Source organism: Kogia breviceps, chromosome 11 (genome assembly GCF_026419965.1).
Source record: "Kogia breviceps isolate mKogBre1 chromosome 11, mKogBre1 haplotype 1, whole genome shotgun sequence".
Taxonomy (NCBI): Eukaryota; Metazoa; Chordata; class Mammalia; order Artiodactyla; family Physeteridae; genus Kogia; species Kogia breviceps.
The window spans coordinates 29,991,804-30,018,503 of NC_081320.1; the positions used below are offsets into that span (position 1 = coordinate 29,991,804).

The 26,700-nt window shown below is 41.6% G+C and overlaps 2 long non-coding RNA genes across 5 annotated transcripts in view; one reads left to right on the forward strand and one right to left on the reverse strand.

Moving 5' to 3' along the window:
* The window catches only part of LOC131765117 (uncharacterized), a 112,643-nt gene that overhangs the window by 50,640 nt on the left and 35,303 nt on the right, over nt 1-26,700 (reverse strand). The gene's annotated exons all lie outside the window — the stretch shown is intronic.
* Nucleotides 318-14,057, forward strand: LOC131765123 (uncharacterized). Of its 2 annotated transcripts, XR_010835438.1 has the most exons (6): nt 318-458; nt 644-753; nt 3,432-3,499; nt 5,201-5,285; nt 6,240-6,316; nt 13,849-14,057. It is a non-coding gene; the product is annotated as an uncharacterized lncRNA (long non-coding RNA). The 2 variants fall into 2 exon arrangements; XR_010835439.1 differs by lacking the exons at nt 5,201-5,285; nt 6,240-6,316.

A 26,700-nucleotide genomic window follows, 5' to 3' on the forward strand; every position in this document is an offset into this window, starting at 1 on the left:
TCCGAGCGTAGTGTCAGGGCCGGGCCGGCCGTTTCTCAGTGCGGACCCGGGATCCTCAAAGAAAAAGGGAGTGAGGATAAAGGGAATGTAGAGTTGAGGGTTTGTTTTTTCTTTGTTTCCCCAGTGTGGAAAGGAATGGAAGACGTTCAGTGCACCTGCACGTGACCCCAAAATTTAGTCGGGAAGCTGGGTGTTTCACCTCCAGTGAAAGCAAGTGGGAGTGATAGGAAAGGCTTGGAAAAAGATCGAGCAGGGGAAGAGAGAGATATCGGCATCTTCTCTCCCTCCTGCATTAAGACCCTTCCAGTATGTAATCGCTGACCTGGAGAAATAATGCTCGAGTACAGAGTACGGGGCAGAGTTCCAGGTGTCACTGTGCACCCAACCCCCACGAGCTTTGTGATTCATCGCAAACGGCCGATCCGGGAGGATGAGTAAACTCCGCAAGTACAGTCGTGGTACAGTATTTGTTGAAGTGCTCAAATTGGACTTGGGCCTGGGTGGGTCTGTCCCTTCAGAAGGAAGCATCCGTTGGGTTCTTACTTTAAGGGACTCGAGAAGTCTTGTCAGCTCCCAGCAGTAGAAACTTTGATCTTTTAACGCCCCGATCTTCAGCCATTTGTAATACGTGTTTAATTAATAGTCACAGGACATAAGTGACCATGGTGCTCAATAGTTTGGATAAGATGATTCAACTCCAGAAAAACACGGCTAACATCAGGAATATCTGTGTCTTGGCTCATGTTGACCATGGTAAGAATCCTTTCTAAGTGGCTTATTTTCAGTAACGAAGGGGGTGCGTCTCCACATGTGTCAGTGGAGTGATGCTGTGGGCAGTTCAGAGTAATCCTTGCTAAGCTGCAAGTCTTATTTCCTTTAAAAGTTTGCTGTGGGAGGATCGCAGCTAACTAGTGATTGTTATTCTTCTATGTAGTATATTTTGTTGTCTTTTAAACGAGAAGTTGAGTTTTTAAGTATTTGTCAAGTATTTTGAAATGGCTTTGTAATGTAACACGTCTGTAGCCTTGACATAATGTCCTCAGAACCTGTGTTATGTGATTCTGTTTAACTCGTCTGATGTTCATGGAACATGTGCTAAATTCGAAGTATTTTGCTAGCTATGTCAGAAGGTAGAGATTTATGCACAGGGCACCAGCCCAGCTATATAGAGAGGTGATTTGGGGGTTGAGGCAGCGCAACATGAGACACGGAAAAAGTAGACTCTAAGGGTTGAGAGAGCTGGAGGGTCGGGAAGCTAGTAATGGGTTAAGAAAAGGGCTTTATAAGAGTGTTAGAGATGACCCCTGAAGGGTGATTCAAGATGGCAGATGGGGACACACATTTCAAGTGGGAATAATGTCAGCAAGGGGAGAATGAATGTATGTGACCACAGCACGGGACATGAGAGGGGGGCAGGGATGCATGGTGCTTAGCTTCTCACAGGCATTGCTTTCATACCACAGCATTGCCTCCTGCTAAGCCCGCGCTTGGTTTCAGACTCTCTCTTAGTTCATGCAGCCACAGCAAAGTGATAGGATTGGGAGTGTGAAATAAAACCTATATACCCTCCTGAAGGTGAGGGAGTAGGAGAGAAAAGTGAAGAGGTAGGCTGGGCTGTATCTTAAAGAGCCCTTCGTGCCAGCTAGGCACTAGGATATGGGTTAAGTGCTCCAGCTCTGGAGTTAGACAACCTGAGTTCAAAACTCCATTTCCAGTTACTTGGCCTTTTTGAGCTTCAGTCTGCAGCCTCTGTGTAGTGGAATAAAAACCAAACGCACCTTATCGCATTGTGAGGATTAAATGATGATAATGAGAAGCCCTTGGCAGGTACGTGCTTTACCATGAAGATGGATCATTAGCATTATTTATTATTAGGTAATAGGGAGCCATTGGGAGAACAGAATAAAGCAGGCATGTTGTAAACAAAAAGTACATTAGTAAGAATGGTCCGGTGGAAGTGTTTTGGATGGATTGAAAGGCAGAAAAGACGTTAGGTGGCTATTGCCATTGATATAATAGTTCACGTGAAGTAGTTATGGGAACTAAAAGGAGAGGTGATGGATCACTTTGTAAGTGAAGTCAACTGAGAATGAGGTTTGTATACAAATCTGGTGACATCCTACCCCACGAGTTTCTATAATTATGCTGCTCACGTTTTGAGGACATGAAGTTTGACAAAAGTATGTTCTTTTGCTTTGTGAATTAAATCATGCGGCAAGTCAGTGGCATGTGTGTGTATAGCAAATTCCTTTACAATTTACTATTTTAAAGTATGTTAAAATAATACTATCCTAGAAAATCTGTGATTCATTTATTCATTCAACGGATAATTTATTGAACGTTTCTTATATGCCAAGACTTGTTCTGGTCCTAGGGATACAGTTGTGAATAAAGCAAAGTCCCCGCTTTCTTGACACTTGCATTTTGGGGGGATATATGCTCGCCGTACTTAGAATGTTCCACTCCATTGGAAGCAGGAAAGTGACGCTCTAGGGTTATACGCTGATACGTAATATTTACATGGCAAGCACTTAATACAGTACTAAAGGTTCAAATGGGTACTAGAGTATCATAAGAATTTTTTTTATCATTAGAGTAGATTCCTACGTTTATATTTGAACATAGATACTAGGTAGCCTTGGTCACTGCAGTGTAGCTGATGCCCTCCATTGGCTTGCAAACAGTAGGAGATATGGGTAAATTTCATGAATGTCTTTGCCAAATGGGTATTTTCTTCCAACAGTTTAACTGGCAAAAGCCAGCTGAGGCCATACATGGGGAAATATGGCAAAAGATAATGTTCCATTGCCTTGTGGTGATGTTTTACCCAGTATATCATTCAGAGGAAAAAATGATTGCTGTGCTATCCTTTTGTCATGCTGAGCTATCAAGAGTTTAAGTTTATAGGCCTGGACACAGTTATGGATATCTGATGACTGATGCAATCATTACAATAAACTTGATCAAATTCTTGGTCGGACAGATTTGAGTAACTGTAAAAGTTGTTTGTCAGATGTTTTATATTTTGATTGGTACAGTGGTTTGTCTTATCACCTAAGAGTCTGTGTATTTTGCTCTGTGTAAATTATGCCTCAATTAAAAAAATTTTTTCTGTCCTTAATAAAAAATGTTGCTTGATGGATTTTAAACTGAGGTTGATCCGCAGGGTTGGCAATACAGATTACAGCACTGTGGAGTGCTGGAATCTGTGTCCTTCTAGATGATGTTTTGTTCAAAGTTCTAATTAAAATGCCCATTGTATCTCGATTCACTTAGTATAGGTAAATAGGAAATATTTGCTAAACCAGTTCTATGGTAGATGTTAAATTTGTTGAAACAATCTACCTACCTCACCCTTTAAAAAAATCGATTTAAATTAATATTTAATGTTAATGTTAATTAACATTTAATATTTAATGTTACTTTAACAGGAAAAACTACTCTGGCTGACTGTCTTATATCTAGCAATGGCATCATCTCCAGTCGCCTGGCAGGCAAGGTATGTTATATTTGATATATACTTGCATTTCAGTAAGTATTAGCAAATCTACAATGTGATGAGTCCTTCGTTGTGCTCTTAAAGATCGAAAAAATATAAAGCATAGTTCATGCATCTAAGAAGCTGCCAATTCATTTAGCAAGATAAAATAGATTGTTGAGAAAAAGTTATTTCTAGATTGCTTTATGTTACTTTATATTAATATTTTATGTGCAAGAAAGAGCTTTTGCAACCAGTCATTTGATAACCTGGCATGACTGTGGAAAATTTCACAGGTGGAAGAGATGCTTCACAGTGGGTAATAATGTGGATAAAATGCATAAAGGCTAATTTGTGGATTGTGCTTGATTTGAGTGGAACGTTTGCCTATACTGAGAGAGAAAAAGGTACAGGTACAAAAAATGTATCAGATTACAAAGACCTTGAAGGCTAACCTAAGTACCAAAGGAAGGCTTCTGAAGCCTGAGGGTCATGATGAAGATCATGTTTTAGGAAATGAAATGATAGAGACCTTTGTTTTTAACTGTGAACTGAAAGAAATTGGAATAATTTATTTGCAGTAGAAAGGTAGAGATGTTCCTCCCTTCAGTGAATTTACAGTATAGTCAGCAGGAGTTATCAGGTGACTGATAATATAGAGAAGAGGAGATAGAGAAGCAAAATTGAAATTAAAAAGTAGACCTAAGATACTGAAGGAAGACTTGGGCATTTGAGGCACGTTGGGTGGGGAACTGGCCCATGATACTGTCTATAGCAGGCTAAAAAAACTGGGTTGAATGAAATAATAAAGTGCTTTTATTTTTCCCAGTTGAGAAGTGAGAAAAAGTACAATAACTCTAAAGTGAGTAGATGAAAGGAAATAATAAACCATAAATTAATGAAGTAGAAAAGATCAATAAAGCCACAATTTGTTCTTCAAAAAGATTAATACAGCTAACAAATATGATACAGTGATGGTGGACACGTCATAATACATTTAAAGAGTGAATCCTAATGTAAGTTATGGACTTTAATTAATAATAGTGTATTGATATTGGTTCATTAATTGTAACATATATCACACTATACACTAATATAAGATGTAACTAATAAGGGGAACTGTGTGTGGGAGGGGATGCTTGGGAACCTCTTTACTTTCCAGTCAATTTTTCTTTTCTTTTTTTTTTTTTATTTGTTTGTGGTACGTGGGCCTCTCACTGTTGTGGCCTCTCCCGTTACGGAGCACAGGCTCCAGATGCGCAGACTCTGCGACCATGGCTCACGGGCCTAGCCGCTCTGCGGCATATGGGATCTTCCCGGACCAGGGCACAAACCCGTGTCCCCTGCATCGGCAGGCGGACTCTCAACCACTACGCTACCAGGGAAGCCCTCAAGTTTTGTATAAACTTAAAATTGCTCTAAAAAGATAAAGCCTATTAATTTAAAAAAAGTTACTAGCAACGTAGACAGTTTATGATTGTCTTGCATTACAACTGATATAAAGTTCAACATTGATCAGGAGAAAGGAAAGGTGGAAGAAAGAAGTGGTACTAGGAAAGAAAAATGCTGCAGAAATTAAGAAGGTAATAATGGACAAAACGAACAATTTCATGGCAATAAGACTAAAAAGTTAAGTGTTTAAAACAAAAATCCAAATCAGTCATTTTAATATTACATTTTAATTCATTGGGAAATAAGGATGCATATGTTGCATTTTTACAGTTAAGGTACATGGACAGCAGAGAGGATGAACATGTCCGAGGGATCACGATGAAATCCAGTGCCATTTCACTACATTATGCAAAAGGTAAATCGATCTGTGTTTTAAAGAACAATGGTTTTTGTATCTTTTGTGTCCTTCTTTCTCTTCCTGAATTAGTTTCAGGCCTCAGGTTTTTTGCTTTGCATTCCACAAATTTCATTCTGACCTTTCCAGATGATCTGTTGTCAGATCAGAGTCAGGCTGTCCAGATTTGAATACAGATGGGGACATCTGACTGGCTTGAGGGCAGAAGAACTGGCAGCTCACAGGTGCCCCCTTCCACCCAGGTGATTGTATAGATTTCTTTAGAGGAAGGTCTGGAGTGTTAGAACCTTGCTGGTTCAGCCTTATTGTCCCATGTCCTCGCTAGGTCCTCCTTCTGTCCTATGGCCTGCCTATTAGATCTAGAGTCTTATTTACTTGACTGTGTATGCATTGCCATGATCACTATAGTTTTAATCCCCAGATCAGGATGCCATTTTGACAGTAACACTTCCAGGAATTTATCTGACAGAAACAGTCATACAGGCACATGAGATATATGTTCATTGACATTCACCCAACAGTTTGTATTAGGGAAAAGAATGCCAACAACCTTAAATAGTTAAGGAAAATAGTTAAAGAAAATAGTGAAATAGTTAAGGAAAATAGTTAAGTAAACTGATACATCCATGCTGTGAAATGCTATGCAGCTGTTCAAGCAACTGTTTGACCTATATGTAATTATATAGAAAACGTAAAGTAGGAGGCAAAAAGCAAGTTGCAGAGTAAATACTTATAAGATATGAATATGTTTTAGTAATAAGAATATATTATATATATAGATAAAGGTGTCTGGAAGGAAACACCAGAACCTTAACTGTAGTTATTAGGGGCTGCATTATGTGAAACTTAACACTTTTCAAAATATTTATTTTGCACTGTTTGGAAACTTTATACAAAATGTGAATTTTTATAACTAGAAGAAAATAATAAAGCTATATTTCATTTTCCTAATAGACCTGTGATTTATCCTTCATATCTCTGGGACTGACACCAAGGGTTGTACTATATGGGACATGACTCTTCTCTTTGAGGTGAGTCTTACAGTGTTTTTAAACTAAACCAGTTTTGAAGCTTTTAGGTACATGAATTCCCAGTGTTTAGTATTTAAACTGATGCCTTATTTTTTAAATTAATTTTATTGTTTTAATATTTATTTTTGGCTGTGCTGGGTCTTCGTTTCTGTGCTAGGGCTTTATCTTGCTGCGGCAAGCAGGGGCCACTCTTCATCACGGTGCACAGGCCTCTCACTATCGCGGCCTCTCTTGTTGCAGAGCACAGGCTTCAGACACACAGGCTCAGTAGTTGTGGCTCATGGGCCTAGTTGCTCCGCGGCATGTGGGATCTTCTGAGACCAGGGCTCGAACCCGTGTCCCCTGCATTGGCAGGCAGATTCTCAACCAGTGTGCCATGAGGGAAGCTCCTGATGCCTTATTTTTTAAAAACTACCTCTCACCTTTTAAACATCCTCATTCTGTGATCCACTGAATGGGTCAGTGGTCAGTTTATTTCTTTTCTCTCCTTATTTTTATAGATTTTAAGAGCTTTGTAGCCTTCCTTTTTCCACACTCATATTATTAGTCTGTTTTCATTTGAAGATTACTTTAGTGTCAATTTTAGTTGCTCTCTGGACTTTGTCTCCAGTTCCTTCACCACCACCCCTTTTTTTTGCAGTACGCGGGCCTCTCACTGTTGTGGCCTCTCCCATTGCGAAGCACAGGCTCTGGACGCGCTGGCTCAGCAGCCATGGCTCACGAGCCTAGCTGCTCTGCAGCATGTGGGATCTTCCCAGACTGGGGCACGAACCCGTGTCCCCTGCATCGGAAGGCAGACTCGCAACCACTGCGCCACCTGGGAAGCCTTCCCTCAACCCTTTTTAAACCATTTTATTAAGGTTTACTTTATGTATCATCACCTTTAGTCATTCCAGTTCCCTTTTGTCTTTGTGGTACAGTGTTGCAGGAAAATGGCTATAGGTCCCAGGGAATTGAATGGTCTAATCTTTATTTTGTTGAACTGTATGACCTTGGATAACTTGCTTTCAGAGTGTCCTAGATATACTTTCTCGATTGCACAGAGCAGAGGCTTAAGCTAGCTTGGTTGGGGTGGGATGGCTTATTAACAGAATATGTGTGAAATGATACTGGAAACAAGAGTCATGACAATCCAAAAGCAGGAGCATTATTGGAATGACATCTCAAAGAAACTGAAGGCAGATGTTGATTCTGGTTCCAGGATGGCTCTAGAGACCATCAGTAAAAGTTAACGGATCTTCCCTCTGGAACTCCACCGTCATCCTTGGGTTGAGTTCTCTGTTTTTATCTGTTTTCACCCTGTAAGTCTTTTCTCTATTTTATAGCTTTTGCCTACCCTTAGTGCCTCCATCTTCATAAACTCCCCTTTCCCTGACCCCTCCTCTCAACTCCTGTTTTTTTCCCGTAGTTCTGTTGCTTACTGCTGCTTTCTCCTACGTTTACGAGCATACATCTCAAGAGCAGGATGTTGCTCAGCTTGTGTTTTGATGCCAGGCTATGGCAGAGGTTGCACCTATGGACTGCCAGCCTGTAGTTGGATGGTCATCTCCTAGTCTGATCAGTGGTGATTGGAGTGGAGCCATAAAGTATTCAACATGTTTCTTTGTGACCATGATGGCCTAGAAGGGGCTGTGGGTTAGGCAGTCACCACACTTGACAGTTAGAGCCTTGCTTTCCACATCTGCAAAATGGGGGTGGAAGTTGGGGATGTTGACTGAGACATGTTCTCAAAACATCCGAGAGATGAGATACATTCTCATCACTATCTCAGCATTGACTCTCTGGAATGGGGCACTTCCTGCTGTGAAGGTGGGACAACCTGAAGGGGATCTCCCTTCTGGAGGAGGGAGACCTGATGGTTGAAGAAACTCTGCAGGTGATTTTTGTGTTTACCACTTCTTCCCTCCTTCCCATGCCCCTTCCAAATGCCCTGTTAGTTGAGGATCTCTGTACTAAATGTTAATAAAGTGCTTTCTGGTTTTGACTCTTAATTTAACCAGCTTTCAAAAATGTTTTCAAATCCTCACTTGGATTGAAAGATAAGGTATTTTTCTAGTTTAAGGTAAACAAATAAGCTTACCAAAACTATGCATATTACAGATAGAGTGTTGAAAACCATCAAGGTGATATTCGTATCTTAGCATTTTCCAGGGCCCCAGTTCTTCCTTGAGAAAATGGAGCCTCTCTCATCTTTACATTTGTGACTAAAATTTGGTATAAATGTTGGGGCCATATTGTTAAATCTTGTTATTTTCCTATTTCTTAGCCACCTCTCTTTGTGCCCTTCTCATAAGGATACTATACATTTATCTGGTCATTTCAAGAGTTAGGAAATAATCCCAATCCCAGTATACATTCTATAAAAAAATCCTAAGAGGATATAATACCTTTGAATCCTTTAGCCTAGGATGCAACTATAGATGAGAGAAATGTATTCAGATGGATTAAATACTTAGAAATTCCTGGACTGTTGTTGTCTGAAGGCCTGTTGTTGTCATTTCTACCCTGTAGCTGTTCTTTATACCTGTGAGCAAATATTGCTATTGCAGAACTTCTGAAATGAAGTTTTCACTCTAAGTTGTCTTTTTAAAAATTTTAAATAAATTTACAAGTTTATATGTATTATAGAAAATTCAGTATGTTGTAGAATATACATTAAAACACAAGACTGAAATAAAAATTACTTCTAGTTTATCACCAGTTCTTTTATACTTTCAGTTCTTACATTTAATCCTACCATAATTGTACACGTGTTATGTGTATACATGCAAACTGTGAGGTAGATGTCTAACTTAAATTCCCCCCCAAAGAGTTAACTACTTATTCCAACACCAGCCTAATTTGATTATTAAGTACTATATTATTAGTTCTTGACATGGTGCTGGTGTCAACAGCTCTGCATGAATGAGGCAGTCTGGGTGGGACTGTTATGAGTTAGAGAGTAGCCTCTGCCCACCCATGAAACACCGCCCACTACCTGGCTGTGGGCTAGTGTAGTCAGCTGCAGCTGACTGATGCCCCGTATTTTTGTTTTGTTTTGTTTTGTTTTTTCAAGAAAACTTGGCATCAAGATTTTTTTGTAAAATCCTCCAATTTTTAAAATACTGGCAACATAGTAAAAATTGGGGGCTTCCCTGGGGGCTTCCCTGGTGGCACAGTGGTTGGGAGTCTGCCTGCCGATGCAGGGGACACGGGTTCGTGCCCCGGTCTGGGAAGATCCCACGTGCTGCCGAGCGGCTGGGCCCGTGAGCCATGGCTGCTGAGCCTGCACGTCCGGAGTCTGTGTTCTGCAACGGGAGAGGCCATGGCAGTGAGAGGCCCGCATACCGCAAAAAAAAAAAAAAATTTTGTAAAGCACTATGTAGAACAAATTGCAGTTGGCGTTAACATACAGGCTTTCAGTTTGTACTTCAGGCATATGTGCTAGCTAGCTAACTACCTGGTTCAGTGGGATACTCAGTATTTACCCAGGTGGCAGCCACACTGTAGCTTGGATGTACTCCAAATGTGGAGACCAAGGATATGGCAGGGCTTTCTGCAGAGAGATCCATGTGCAGGTTCACCTCTTTATAAACACCTCCATAGGGGTTGTGGTTGTGGGCAAGTGGAGAGTTTACACCCACGTTAGTTTCAACTCTGTGGCTCTCTGGTCTTAATCTCTTAACACTTGGCCGCGGGGAAACTGATTCATGCCATCCAGATTCACACAAGGCCGACATGTATCAGTCGCTTCCCTTACCTTCCAGATATGTGAACATTAACCCGAGGTTCTGATTTCTGTCGTCTTCCTTTGGGACCCAGGTGGGAGGGAAGGGTTCCATTGTCCCTTGTTTGACTAAAGATCAGATTATTTCCTCTTAACATAATGAATGCTTTACTTTGTGATGCATTCAGTTGATGCCAGATCTAAGAAAATGGGTGCACGATAGTTGGATTCTGAGCCAGATGCCTCATATGCGTGATTTTGTTTGATCCTCACAGCAATCGTGTGAGATGGATGTTATCCTCATTTTACATGTATGCAAGATGGAGTTCACAGGGGTTAAGAAACTCCCCTGAAGACAGAGTAGTTAGCATGTGGTAGTAGTCCTGGGAGCCAAGTAATTACATTTGCAGACTCGTCGTTTGCACCAGGAGTCTTTGGAAATCAGTCAGTCCCCAGTCCCCATTCATTAATGACTTTGGCACCTGGCTCATCGTTTTCCTTTTTACCCAGATCCACCAGGGTAGCTTTTACCGTTTCTGAAAATGACCTCTCCAACGGCATGGCTTCATCAGTAGTGACGTGTAGATCTCCACTTCACCCTCCCTCTGGCATGGCTACTTTCTGGATTTTAGCATCATCCAGAACTGTTCATCTTTGACATTTCAAATTCAAACACTCCCTTCTCCACAATCTTTACTCTTCCCAGCTCTCTTGCCTGCGTAGCAAGGTACCCATTCTTTGATTTCAGAAAGCCCTTCAGTCTCGAGCTGCATCACTGTCCTTCATTTACTTCCTGCCTCATACAACCCAGATTTGTCTTTTTGCTGACAGTCTTGCCAAGGTCCTCAGTTTGCTTTCTTCACCTTCTGTCCTCCCAGTAAAACTCTACCCCGATAGAGCTAACTCTCTCCACTTTTTTCTCCTCATACTTGTGCTGGGTTATCGGCTGGTCCTCGGGCTGCTGGCAGAATTCCAGTATGTTGTCTGTCGGGCCTTGCTCATTCTCTCCAACAGCTCTCTTAAACCTTCTAGTCTCTTCAGTCCACCTCTCAGTCCCTCTCCTACAATCTCAGCAGACATTTTTACGTTCTGTTTCACAGAAAATGGGAGCATTCTCTCAACCTTTTGCCACTGCCCCTCAAACTGTAACATTATTAGCATCCTTGCTTGCCTCCTGTCACTGAGACTTGTGCTCTGGACTTATCTCCTTTGTCCTGGTGCCTGTCAGCTCTTAAGCATGCTAAAGTCTCTCATCTTAAGTGTGTGTGCACGCATGTATCTCTCTCTGTGTCACTCTAACTCTTAGTCAAAGGTGTGCTGCTGTTACTGTTTCAGTTGTTCTAACAATAGGCCCCATGCTTTATGGTAATGGCACATCTTAGCAATGTGAAATTGAGTGAAAGATAGCTGGTCCTTGATCTCTGACTTTCTCTCCAGGGTGATGTGAACATAGAGAAGTTCTGAGTAGGTTGCAGAGGTTTAGAACCCTTATATGGGTTCCAGGAAGTGAACATCAATCTTTTTTCACTCCAGGGTTTCTTATTCTGGTTCTTAGCCAAATGAACAAACAAGTGTTGTTTCCTCTGCTGCAAAGTGTAGAGGCATCTGTGACCTTCATAGGAAGTGACTAAGGTGGTAGATAGACCCGGGTGTGTTTCTGTCTTGCAACTGCTTTTGTGACCTTGGGTAAATGTCTTCCCTTGTGGGGGCTTTAGCATGTTTAGGAAATGAAGGGTTGGGCTGCAAAAATGCTGAATGACTTCAAGAATCTCATAACTTTTGTTTTATGTGATGGGAGCAGATAGAACCCTGAACCTTGCTAGCACTGCTCACTTTTCTCTGGTTTATTTGGTTGGGACCCTGGTGCTTATCCTAAAGGGTAGCTGTGAGACTGATGCTGTGAGACCTGACAGTAAAAGACTCGATTAAGGAGGCACACGGGGCCATTGTTCCAGGGCACAGGTTCTTTGACTTTGTTTAGAGATGTCCACAGTGCTCTCTGGTTGGAGTCTTCCCTGGTGGGTGCATCAGAGCCAGAATTCCTTACAAAGCAATTTGCGTGAAAAGAGGAAGCAGGAGAAGGAGTGGTATTGAAGAAGGCAGTCTTGCTGATTGGTGGCAGAATTTCCCACCGAGCCCACTGCATTTTGGAATCCTTAACCTAGTGTTCAGAAATTCACTACCAGTGGAATCTTGGCATGTGAGATTAAATATATGCCATCTTGAGGATCGGGGTTAAAGGTATGACTTTGAAGGTAGATGGGTTTGAACTTTCACTCTTCCATTTTGAATTCTTTGATCTTAGGCAATTTACCTTAGAGTTGGATTCTAGCTGGATGTTCTTCAGAAAGATATTTTACTTTTCCGTGACCTAGCTTCCTGCTCTGTAAAATTGGCCTAATGGTAGTAACTACTGCAAGCGTTGTTGTAAGAAAACATTAGATAATGTCTATAAAATGTTTAGAACAGTGCCAGATAGTGCCCAGATAGGCACTCCACAAATGTGAGCTGTGGCTTTGGTTACTACAGTGTTGTTGTTTTATCATTATCAGTGTCACACAGGGCACTAATCAGGTCATCAAGTTGTTAACATCACACTGGGGAAATTCCTTTAAATGGCCCATAAGTTATAACATTCAGCCCTGTAGTAGTTCTGGAGCACACAAAAGTTGAAAAACACTGAGTTAAGAGGAGGAGCAAAAGTAAAGTATAGGTATATTCAGGTGTTTGATCATTTAAGTAATGATTATGCCATTAAAAGAGAATTGTATCAGATTTATCAGTGAATGGGGAATGAGTATAGAATTCTAATGAACTACCGGTTTTCTGGCTGGTTTACTTAATTACCTTGTAATTGATAATATGATGTCTCTGTAACCTAGGGTGGCCAGGAGTTCTGCTTTGCCTGGGACTGAATTAAGGCTTAGTGGGACGTGGGACTGACGTTGGCGTTTGACGGGATGTGAGACTTTCAGTGCTAAAACAGGACACATAGGCATGAGTCATGCCCTCAGCTTACAACTTTGTTGTGAGGATTAAAGAATACAGTATATCAAATGTGAGAGCACGTAGCACACTGCTTGGCACATAGTAGCTGCTCTTTAAATTTGTGACTTAGAATTGACTGTAAGTCTTGCTGTGCATATTCACACACTGCTCTTTGAGAAGTTGTAGGGAAGTAGTTGGCTACCTGCTTTGTGTCTTTTCCATTAGTTTCTTGTAGTCCCAATTTCCTAATCTGCACAGTGAGTAGAGGAATGTTTATGTTGTATGGATATTTTAAGGGCTCAATAATGTGTGATGAGCACAAGTGTTTAGCACAGTGCCTGGCTCACAGTAGCTCTTGATAAGTGGTTACTAGATTATTAGAAAAATACAATCCTTTAAACTTTTATACCGATGCTGTTTGTTTTTGGTTTTTTTTTTTTTTTTTTTTTTTTTTTGCGGTACACGGGCCTCTCACTGTTGTGGCCTCTCCCACTGCAGAGCACAGGCTCCGGACATGCAGGCTCAGCGGCCATGGTTCATGGGCCCAGCCGCTCCGCAGCATGTGGGCTCTTCCTGGACCGGGGCACGAACCCGTGTCCCCTGCATCGGCAGGCGGACTCTCAACCGCTGAGCCACCAGGGAAGCCCACTGATGCTGTTTGGAATCGATAGTTCCATCGTTGGGAATTCCTAAATTGGAATGGTAGCTGTTGATTGAGCTTTTGTCTTCTTTAGCTTTATTCAGTCATTTCTTAGAAGCTCTCTTACTCAGGGTTGCCTGAGGAAGAGTACTGTATACTTGCACAACTGAAAATGTGTGTCTTCCAATTTCATTTCAGGTGAGGAGGAGTACCTGATTAATCTGATAGACTCTCCAGGACATGTGGATTTCTCCTCAGAAGTATCGACGGCTGTTTGCATTTGTGATGGGTGCATTATTGTGGATGCTGTGGAAGGGGTCTGTCCGCAGGTAGTGGATTGTAACATGGAAATATTTAACTGCTTAAAGAAGGTGTGGGGAGAGAGGAGGAACTGACTGCCGATGACTCTGCCACTTGGGACATTTCACTGACCATCAGAAAGCTGGTTTTACATTTCACATTCAGTAGTGTTCTGGTCTGTGATGGAGTTAAATCCCCCAAGATTTGAAGGGGTAGTAGAGAGAATGACTTTAAGGTACCTTGATGTGTCTGTCATGTCCTCTTGGAGAAGAACTCAGCAAAAATGGGAGAGGTGTTTAGGAGGATCTGGAGGTTTCACTCTGGTGGAAAAGTTTCTGAACTGTGAGAGGTAATTGATAGCAAGATACTGAGTGTCTTTTGTTGGTCTGTCAGTCTACCCCCCCTCCCACCTACACACGCTGTCTCTCTGCCTTCCTCCTCCCCTCTCTTACTCTTCCAGATCCTTAACCTAGACTTTCTTATCTTTCCCACCAAAGTTCAAAAAGTTCACCCCTAAGGCCAGAGTGAGCATGTAACTCGGGTCGACGTGAAACTCAAGAGTGGCTTTCTAAATTCAGTTTTTAAAATAATTTTTCTTTGAAACCTTACGTGTTATCTTTAAAAATGTTGTCACCTTTGTGTCCTACTTCTTAAATGCCCCGATTTGTTTTAATGTTTTTTAAAAAGAATAAGAAAAGGTTTAAATTTCAGGCATACCTCTGAGATATTGCAGTTTTGGTTCTGAGCCACTGCAGTAAAATGAATATCACAGTAAAGCGAGTCACATGAACTTTTTTTAGTTTCCCAATGCAAATAAGAGTTATGTTTACAGTATATTGAAGTCTCTTACGTATGCAATAGCATTATGTCTAAAAAACAAATGTATGTACCTTAATTTAAAAAATACTGTATTGCTAAAAAATGCTAACGATTGTTGAGCCTTCTTTGAGTTGCAATGGTAACATCAAAGTTCAGTGATCACAGATTACCACAACAAATAGATGAATAATGAAAATTGTAAAATATTGTGAGAATTCCCAAAACGGGACATAATGACATGAAGTGAGCAAATGCTGTTGGAAAAATGGTCCTAATAAACTTGCTTGATGCAGGGTTGACACAAACCTTCAGTTTGTAAAAAATGCGACATCTGTGAAGCACAGTAAAACAAAAGCACAATGAAATGAGGTTTTCTTGTAGAAATGGAGAAAATTTGATAATTCCAAGAAGATATGCTGTAATTATTCTGTAACTTCCCGTCTGATTGCCTGTAAGGGCACAGGTCCCCCAACTGGAGAAGCACAGCCTTAGTCTTTGTAGTGTCTTAGGTGCCCTGAGAAGACGAGTAAAATGAACAGACCTGACTTTAGAATAGCAGAATAGTGGTTAATGCTGAGAGGTTGTTTATGATCAGGAAGGCATACATAGGGGACTTCTGGGGGAATGTTCTGTTTCTCAACCTGTGTGTTTGCAACATGAGTGTTTGTTTTCTGATTATTTACTGAATAAAATTCAGTAAACTATGTGTGTGTGTGTGTGTGTGTGTGTGTGTGTGTGTGTGTGTGTAAAATTCCACAAAACTCTTCACTGTCTCCACGAAACTCTTCACTGTGTTTTTTTAAAAAATAAATTTATTTATTTTTGGCTGTGCTGGGTCTTGGCAGCTGCGTGTGGGCTTTTCTCCAGTTGCAGCATTGTGGTGCGCAGGCTTCTCACTGCCGTGGCCTCTCCTGTTGCGGAGCACGGGCTCTAGGCATGCGGGCTTCCGCAGTAGTGGCTCGCGGGCTCCAGAGCGCAGGCTCATTAGCTGTGGTGCACGGGCTTAGTTGCTCCGCAGCATGTGGGATCCTTCCGGACCAGGGCTCGAACCCATGTCCCTGCGTTGGCAGGCAGGTTCCTAACCACTGCGCCACACAGGAAGCCCTCTTCACTGTCTTTTACATAATTTTATTTATCCTTCATAAATAAGTTGTCAGTTCCATAAAGGCAAGGACGATTTCTTGTCTGTAGTTCTATGCTTCTGTGTTATATACTTTGTTAATGTCTGTTGAACACCTGTGTCTGACTGGCATGGTCTGAGTTGTGATAAAGGAGTATGGAAATGAGCTGCTTATTAATCAGGATTTTCTCATGTGCTTTACTTATTTCAAATCACGAGCTTTACATTTTTCTTTCTTTTTTAATCAGACACAGGCAGTTCTGCGACAAGCCTGGCTCGAAAACATCGGTCCAGTTTTAGTGATTAATATGATAGATCTATTGAGAGTGGAACTGAAATTCACCCCACAGAGGCCTATTCTCACCTTAAGAATATTTTAGAACAGGTATTTTATCCTTTACTTCGGTATTTGAAAAATTGTGGCTCAAAGAAGAGTTGTAAGGAAGTTGCTGAGTTGAGTATGAGGCATTGCTACAGAAAATTCACTTACTTCGATTCACATGTGTCACAGTCATCATACCAGAAGAGAGGCAGTAGAACAAGTGTCATCTTAGGAGTCCCCTCCATCTCCTGGCAGCATCCTTGAATATAAAGCTTGGACAATAGGTTTCAATGTTCTCTTGTTTAAAATCCTGTAGTTTGGTTTCACAGTGAAGCAATATTAGGAGATTCTTTGGCTTTTTTTATTACCTGTCTTTAGATGAAATTTTACCAAAGCATTCATTTGTTTATTCAGCAAACATTAACATACCTATATGTTGAATGAATGAGTTCTTGGATGTTCACTCTGTGCTAAGGGCTATGACTATAAAGACAGGTCAGAGTCCCTCTTTTCAAAGATCTCACAGTGTGGTAGGGGAGACAAACACTTAAAAGAGATATTTGGAGATCAATGAGATAAACCCTGGATGTGATTTGAGAGCATAAATGAGGGATGCTTCACCCAGACTGGGTCAGGAGGAAAGGGAGAGTTAGGAAAAGTCTCACAAAAGAGGCCTTGAGATGGAAGGGAGGTAGTGTTTGCCAGGTAGAGAATTATGGTAAAGTCCTTCAAGAGAGAAGGAATGAGATACACAAAGTTATAAAGGAAAAAAAGCATAGTACAATGTTTCATTCAAAGAACTGCAAATTATTTGCTATAGTTGAAGAATGAGATCCTGTTAAGTAGTGGTAAGAGGCGGGAGTAGAAAGGAGTATAGAGTTTAGATGATGGTGCACCTTGTATGCCATGCATGGAGGTTTGAAATGTCTTCTTCAAGACGGTGGAGTACCGTTGATGAGACTGACTTGAGAATATTTATTTGCTAAAGAAAGGAAATGATAAAGGTAGAGCAGTGAAAAAGAATGGATCAGTGGATCTAGTTCCCTGAAGAGATAGTCAGGGATGAGTACAGATGAAATACTCCCACCCTGCAGCACAAGGAGAAGGGCCAGCGGTATTTGTAGATATAGATGGAACTACAGGTTGAATTATGGGGAGCTTGCAGGATTTCTGAATAATAGGTTCCATTTTCTCTCGGAGGTAGGAAATAAGATTACGTACTTGAGAGTGAAAATAGTTGAGGGTTAGAGGTCAGGAAGAGGGCCTGAAGAGAGGGGCGAACAGTTCAAACATCTGCTGTGAGAACTGGTGAGGGAGTTGACTAAGGTTAAAAAGGAAGATTGTGGGGGTAGGAACCATGAGTTCTAGTGACACCTGGCCCTGGTACTGGAAACCAAGTTGAAGGTACGACAGATTAGTGTCTGCTTTCAACTCATGAGCACAAAAATTACCTTTCAAAAGTATTCCAACTTAGCTTTGCTGGGTGCGGAAAGAATGGGTTGATAGCATATAAGTTAATGATTGTTATAAACGTCATCGCCATCCATGTGTGCTTAATATGAGCTCGAACTGTGACTTACGATTCTAGGCTTAGCAAGGGTTAGACACTGTCTCCTGTCGTGGGCGTGCAAAGCATCTGAATGACATTCTGCCATTTTACCATCTCTCCTAGATTAATGCACTCACAGGAACTCTTTTTTACTTCTAAAGTGCTAGAAGAAAGAGCAGAGAGAGACTGAATCCCAAGTGAATCCAAATTCTGAGCAAGGAGAGCAAGTGTATGACTGGAGCACTGGCTTGGAGGACATGGATGATTCTCACATTTAATTCTCTTCAGACCAGGGAAATGTGGTATTTACAAGTGCAATAGATGGGTGGGGCTTTGGGTAAGTGTTTCAATGTAATTAAATCTCTTTGTGGATTTTATATCCAATTTTTAAATTAAACTTTTTATTTTGAGATATTGTAGATTCACATTCAGTCGTAAGAAAGAATACAGAGAGTTCTCTTGTTCCTTTACCTAGTGTCCCTCCAAAGGTAACATCTTGCAGAACTGTAGTGTAATATCACAGCCAGGATATTAACATTGATGTAATCCATCACCTTGAAGAGACTTCCTGTTCCACTAATATAGCCACACCCACTTCCCTCCCACTTCCAACCCCTCCTTAACGACTGACTCTTCTCTATTTCTATAATTTGTCATTTCAAGAATGTTACACAAATGTAATTGAATAATATATAACCTTTTCTGGATTGGATTTTCAGCATAATTCTCTAGAGACTTATCTAAGTTGTTGTGTGCATCACTGGTTGGTTCCTTTTTATTGCTTACTACTATTCCATGTATGGTTGAACCACAGTTTGTTTGACTCTTTACCCACTGAAGGACATCTGGGTTTTTTTCTAGTTTGGGGCTACTATGAGTAAAGCTTCTATAAGCATTCCTGTGTAGGTTTTCATGTGAACATAAGTTTTCTTTTCTCTGGGATGAAAGCCTAGAAGTGCATCAGCTGAGTCCTAGGGTAGTTGTATGTTTACTTTTTAAAGAAACTGTCAAACTGGTGTACCATTTTATATTCCCACTAGCAAAATATGGTGATCCAGTTTCTCCATATCTTCACCCTCATTTAGTATTGTCACTAATTTTTTTTCTTTTTTCTTTTTTTAGCCATTCTGATAGGTGTGTACTGGTATGTTATTATGGTTTTAATTCGCATTTTCCTAACAGCTTGTGATGTTGAACATCTTTTCATGAGCTGACTTGTCATCTGTATATCCTCATGGGTGAAATGTCTTTTCATGTCCATTGCCCATTTTGGTTTTGTTCATGTATTATTGACATATTATATTGGTTTCAAGTGTACTACATAATGATTAACTATGTAAACTAAGTAAACTGAGTAAAATTATTCCTAGGCGTCCAGCCAGCTGTTCCCTTCCCCCTCAGCCTTCTGGGGTTCAACGTTTTACTTCCATATTGAACGTTTTAAAAAACAATTCAGTCCTGAGGAAGCCCACGGAGCTCATATCCCAAATCTGCATCATTATTGGTGGTAATGCAGACACTGGTCTTCTAGTTGCAAAACAATTACTAACTTGATAAATATTAATAGAGGGAAGATTTGCTAAGAACTGTGGAATCAATTCTTTCATTTGCCTTCTTTCACAAATATTTTTTTCCACACATATCAGTACTTGGTCACAAGAACCTAATCTAGGTATTTCCAGCTTGCAAAACTCTTTAGGAGGCCAAGGGAGTGAGGTAGAGTTAAGAAAATCAGAAATGTTTATGAGAATAAGGTGTAACTTTGTGGGTGTATTCATACAATGGAATATTATTCAGCAATAAAAAAAAAAAGAGGGCTTCCTTGGTGGCACAGTGGTTGAGAATCCGCCTGCCAATGCAGGGGACACAGGTTTGAGCCCTGGTCTGGGAAGATCCCACATGCAACTAAGCCCATGCGCCATAACTACCGAGCCTGTCCTCCAGAGCTCGCGAGCCACAACTACAGAACCCGCATGCCACAACTACTGAGAGCCATGTGCCCAGAGCCCTTGCTCCACAACAAGAGAAGCCACTGCAGAGAGAAGCCCGTGCGCCGCAACAAAACCCAACGCAGCCAAAACTAAATAAATAAATAAATAAAATTTATTTTTAAAAAAGAATGAATGACTGATATACACAATATGGGTGAATCTCAGAAATATTAGGTTAACCAAAAGAAGCCAAACACACAAGATTACGTATCGTATGAAGACCAAGAACAGATAGTACTGATGTGTATTAATGGAAATGAAGAAGTAGTTGCCTGGGAGGAGAGGGAAATTGGTTAAAAAAGAGGCAAGAGGAAACTTTGTGGGGGATGAAATGTTATATACCTTGCTTGGGATCACGGTTACATAAGTGCATACAATTGTGAAAACTCATAAAACCGCATGCCTGATAGCTGAGCATTTTATTGTACGTGAATTATACCTCAGTAAAAAAACATTTTTTTAAAGAAATGCACGTATGTCCTGCCTTGAATCGTCAAGGTGTCTTTGTGAAATGTGACAGAGTAGAAAGAGTTAGATTTGGAGACAGACACACTGGGCCCCAATCCAGCTGAAGTACCTTGGGAAAGTCACTTAGCTTTTTTAAGTGTCCACCTCTGCAAGTAAAACTAATCTAATTTACAAGATGGCCATAAGGATTAAATGGAAAATAATAAACTTAGTTCTTTTTTTTTTCCGGTATACGGGCCTCTCACTGTTGTGGCCTCTCCTGTTGCGGAGAGCAGGCTCCGGACGCGCAGGCTCAGTGGCCATGGCTCACGGGCCCAGCCGCTCCGCGGCACGTGGGATCTTCCCAGACCTGGGCACGAACCCGTGTCCCCTGCATCGGCAGGCGGATTCTCAACCACTGCGCCACCAGGGAAGCCCAAACATAGCTATTTTTAAAATTTGTTTTAAATAAACTGTAATCCTAGGGGGCAACTACAAATATATTCCCTTCTCCTTTGCAAATGATACCGTTTGCAACTTTGGACAAAAATTCCTAAATCAAAAGGAAAACCGGGAAAACGATTAAGTTAAATCAGTCCCTCTGTGAGGGAGCCTGTGGACACAGCTGGTAACTGTCAATTACTTGGGATTATTACAAAAAAATCTGGCACTTTCTATGCTCATATACAAATGTGTCATCATCGTGTCCTACCTTATCTTTTTACCATGTGTCAAAAGTGAAGGGAAAGGCTGCTTAGAATGGGGATTAAAGAAAAAAACGCTATAATTATTGGAGGGGGTCAGCTTCAACGTTTCTAAAGGAAACTCCCATTTTCACCTTTCTAGATGTCTCCAGGACAAATGATGTATGCAGTTTCAAGACTAATCTGAAGTTTAGATTCAGAATTCATGGAAAAGTAAGAATGGAATTGAAATGCAACTTTAACATTTCTGCTTAATTCCTGCTCCCTGCTAAACATCTTTCATTTCTCGGCCTGATCCACTTTGGAGAAATAGAACCCATTAGGGCATCCCCTGAGAGACCCTCCACTCTTGTCCTGTTGGCTCTGCTTGGAGAGTCCTGAGGAGCCAGCGCACTGCAAAGGATACCTCCAGCTTCTCTCTGAGATTTTTCTGGCAGATCCAGCTGGTCCGCAGTAGCCCCTCTCCCAGGCTGTGGTCCAAGGGCCCCATTCTGGCTGCCATTCCCACCAGTTATTACAATAAGCTAGTTGAAGGAAAAGGAGATTTAAAGGACTCCCTTGCACTGTATGGTGGCTTATTCTCAGTGTGCTACTCAGAGCACCAGACAGGCAGCTAACCAGAAAACAGCTGGCAGTGGTCTTTGGCCAGGTTGTCTCCAGCCCCTCATCATTTCTCATCCAGGGGGCTGTCGTGACATTCATTCCTTTCCATAGAGACTTTCTGGGAGCTTAGTAGCTGGACACATTGTTCTGCCACTTGCGGCCACTTGGGAGCCCGAGTTCAGAGACCCCAGTGCGTAATGGCCAATGGGCAGGAAGTGAGTGAGGCCTTCTGTGAGCACCTCCAGAAGCCAATGGCTGGGTCCAGCCCTGTAACATCCGGGACTGTCCCTTGAGGTGTGTGTAGAGTCACTCTTCTTATCTCATCAGTACCAGGTTTTGGCTTGTTTTAAAATGCATAGTCATTTGGATTTAATAACTCAACCAGGAAGATTTGTTTAGCATGTACCGTACAAGGCACTCTGCTAAGTGCTTTATGTGGATCACTTCACAGTCACCTATGAGGTTGATGTCGTTCATTTTCTATCTTACAGTTGGAACAACTCCCCTAGGCCTCAGTGTTACAAGGGCCAGAATTCAAATTGATAGTCTGATTTCACAGCTTGTGTTCTTAATCGCTACCCAAATCTGTTTCTTGTACTCACAGTGTACCTTAAGAGCACAGTGAAGCTCATTTCATGGGTTTACCCCACAGATAAGGCAGTAGACCAGATCATGAGAGGCACAAGTTAAAAGCACAGTTCCTTAGACTCTACCCCCAGGGGTAAAAGCATTACTAACCTTTCTGTATCACAGACAACACAAATCAATGGTTTTAAAAATGTCCAAAGTCAAACTCATGATCTCCACCAAATCTGATCCGTCCCCAGTGTTCCAGATCACATTGACAGCATCCTAAACTCCCCCCTTCCTCTCACTTCCATCCTTTCTTGTCAATTTCCCACTGTTACCAATGGAGTCCAAGCCATCATCATTCCTCACTAGGACCACTCCAGGAGCCTCCTGAGTTTTGTCTCTAGAGTGCCTTGTCCAGTCTATAAGCACAACCATCTTTGAAAACACAAACTCATGGGACTTCCTGGCAGTCCAGTGGTTAAGACTTGGCCTTCTAATATAGGGGGTGTGGGTTCGACCCCTGGTCGGGGAGCTAAGGTCCCACATGCCTCGCGGCCAAAAAACCAAAACATAAAACTGAAGCAATATTGTAACAGATTCAATAAAGACTTTAAAAATGGTCCACGTTAAAAAAAACCTTAAATCCAAAACACAAACTCATCACGATGCTCCTCTGTTGAAAAGGGAATCCTCTTGTACTTTTGATGAGAATGTAAATTGATACAGCCACTATGGAGAACAGAATGGAGGTTCCTTAAAAAACTAAAAATAGAACAAGCATACGACCCAGCAATCCGACTACTGGGCATATCCCCTGAGAAAACCATAATTCAAAAAGAGTCCTGTACCACAATGTTCATTGCAGCTCTATTTACAATAGCCAGGACATGGAAGCAATCTAAGTGTCCATCGAAAGATGAATGGATAAAGAAGATATGGCACATATATACAACGGCATATTACTCAGTTATAAAAAGAAATGAAATCGAGTTATTTGTAGTGAGGTGGATGGACCTGACGTCTGTCATACAGAGTGAAGTAAGTCAGAAGGAGAAAAACAAATACCGTATGCTAACACATACATATGGAATCTAAGGGGGAAAAAAATGTCATGAAGAGCCTAGGGGTAGTGTTAGAAGCCAACCTGGAGCCTCTGTGCCATGACAGGGTCATAGAACAACATTCCAAGACAGCGCTGCAGGGCAGTGCTGTGCCCAGGAAGCTGACTACATCTCTTCTGAGCTGTTTTGTCATTTTGTGCTTCTGCCTTGAAAAAGTATATGGGGGATTTGCCCCCTGTCCCAAGCTTAACCGTGTAAAACATCCTCTTCCCTGTCCCAAACCAAAACCTACGAATTGGGACTTTTTAACAACACCCCCTGGCTGGTGGGAGAAAAAAACAAAACAACCTGGAAATGTAGGGTTGTTTCTATGGAAAACACCAATAATAAAAAAAAACAATGGCCCTACATGGGAGTAATAAATGATTATGGGTATTGTTGGTTCTGGTATAAGGATAAATTAATCATACAGAGCCAACTGCCAACATTGGAGAATTGGTGACTCGTCCATTCAGACAAGGCTTCTTGCCCAGAAAAACACAGTGATAGATTGAATTGTGAAATATATTGTAGATAATTTAGGGATACATTGTTAAGACTTGTCCATGCGGACCTCTGCGATACACAGGAAAGTTCAGGAAACTTCCTCCTTCATAATTTCTTTTAATGGCTTGTTACATATTAGCTTGGCTTTGTTATTAGTACAGATTGAACCTACTCTAAGAAAAAACAATGATGTTTTGAGAACCTTTAGAATTATTTTAAAAGTACATATAGAAATATTAGGTACAATCTATTATAAATATCTTCTGAGGTTTTAGCTACGCACCTGATGATGTAATGACTTAGGGTATATAAATCTGACTGTGAGAAAATAAAATATGAGACCATGCTTGCACATACAGAGTGTTATTGATTTATTTAACCTCCCCTCGCCGACGCTGTCCATCCCTCGGGTATTCCTGGACCTGCAGGAGCCGGACTCCCGCAGGGTAGGACGGGACTAAAACACAGACCTACTAGAGCATGGACTTGAGGATATGGGGAGGGGGAAGGGTAAGCTGTGACGAAGTGAGAGAGTGGCATGGACATATATACACTACCAAACGTAAAATTGATAGCTAGTGGGAAGCAGCCACATAACACAAGGGAGATCAGCTCAGTGCTTTGTGACCACCTAGAGGGGTGGCATAGGGAGGGTAGGAGGGAGACGCAAGAGGGAAGAGATATGGGAACATATGTATAGGTATAACTGATTCACTTTGTTGTAAAGCAGAAACTAACACACCATTGTAAAGCAATTATACTTCAATAAAGATGTTAAAAAAAAGATGCGGCACCTCTATACAATGGAATATTACTCAGCCATAAAAAGAAACGAAATTGAGTTATTTGTAGTGAAGTGGATGGACCTAGAGTCTGTCATACAGAGTGAAGTAAGTCAGAAAGAGAAAAACAAATACCGTATGGTAACACATATTTACGGAATCTAAAAGAAGAAAAAATGGATCTGAAGAACCTAGGGGCAGGGCACAAATAAAGAAGCAGACGTAGAGAATGGACTTGAGGACACGACGAGGGGGAAGCGTAAGCCGGGACGAAGTGAGAGAGTGGCATGGACATATATACACTACCAAATGTAAAACAGACATCTAGTGTGAAGCAGCCGCATAGAACAGGGAGATCAGCTCGCTGCTTTGTGACCACCTAAACCGGTGGGATAGGGAGGGTGGGAGGGAGACGCAAGAGGGAGGAGATATGGGGATATATGTGGACATATGGCTGATTCACTTGTTATAAAGCGGAAACTAACACACCATTGTAAAGTAGTTATACTCCAATACAGATGTTAAAAAAAAACCTTCCATGCCTTCCCTTTCTTCTTAAGACAAAGGTCAAAATTCCTGGCATAGGGACTGTGTCTATCTTGTTCAATTTGTCCCCCAATGTCTATAATAATGCCTTGCACATGGTAAGTAAGTGCCCAGTACCTATTTGCTGCCTGACCGAATACATGAGTGAAAGAATAAAAGTCCCTCCGTGCTTGGGTCTCAGGCTGCCTTTCTGCCTCATTGCTGTGTCTCCCAGCCTGGTTATTGGATCTCCATCCACAATAGTCTTTTTCGTCGGTTTGATATACCGTTCTGTCTCCTGACTCGTGGCCTTTGCACATACTTCTTCCTCTCTTTTCACTTAGTTATTCCTATTCATCTATTTTCAGGGAAACCACCTAGGCCCCAAACTAAACCAGACCCCTGTGCTATATGTTTTTCTATTTCCGTGTCATTCTTCTGCACAGCTCTTACCACAATCTGCCTGTCTTGCCCACGTACTGGACCATCAGTTCCAGGAGAGCAAATCCACAGCTGGTGTGCTTAAGTTATCCCCAGCACTCAGCACACTGATTGGCCCATTGCACACTCTAAAAATATTTGTTGAATGAATAGCATAGTGCCTAGCAGATAACTGACCAGTGATGCTGTGGAAGGAAAATACTGCACAACCTAAAAGTCGAGAGGTATGTTTTATTCGACAGACATTCTGAGCACTTCAAGCTTGGGACATAGCATCCCAGATAATGTTGAGAAACTGTTCTGAAGTGGCAAGGAGCGGATTGGGGAGCCACGATATATAGGAGTTTCTGCAACAAAAGACCAGGTAGTTGGAACATGAAAAGATTACTGTTAATTAAAGAAAACCAGCTATCTCAAGTTAAGGAATTTAGCGCCTTTGTCTGTAGGGGAAGAAGCAAGAGTCTGGGCTCACTGAAATCATTCCTTTGATGTGCACCTCCACTGCCTGGGGCCAGTGTCCTGTGCTGTCTCATCCTGAGTCTCCTCCGGGTGGTGCACCGTCAGGGCAGCCATGTGATGGCTTGATGGCTGCAACATCCTTTGTTTACTGATATGGCAGGCAATATTTTAGCTCACAGTGGCAAAATTCACAGTAAAAACAAAGAAAAAAACAAACCAAGACAAAAACCAAACAGTAGTAGCACTTACTGAGCACAAACCTGTGAGGCAGACACTATTATCAACCTCATTTTACTGAGGAGGAATCGGAGGTGTACATAATGTTGTCCAGCTCACTGCTCTGTGCAAATGCCCACCCCGGATCCATGATCTGTGCCTTGGAGGAGAAGTGGGAGGCATGGTCACACGGTGAAACAAAGGAGATGCCTCGGAACACGTTCTTAGAAGAGCCGTGGGTACCGTAGGCACCTTGACCTGTCTTCCAGTGCTGCAGGCACCTTGACTCTGGCATGAGCTCTTCCTATCCTTCAAAGGAAGAGCTTGTGCAAGAGTCATCTGTCCCTCAGGAAGCAGCAAATGGATGCTAGAATAACTAGGAGGGATTTGATCCAAGAAAACTGGTTTATGTCAATTCTTGATTCTCACAAAGTGAGAATTCACATTGGGAAGTTTATCCTTATTTATTAAGTACTCTCAAGCCTTTAGCCACTCCTAGAAAAAACAGAGTCATACACTTTCATACCTAGAAGAAACAGTAGAGATCATCTAACCCTAGATCCCTCTCCATCAGGAGTCCTTCACATTTCAG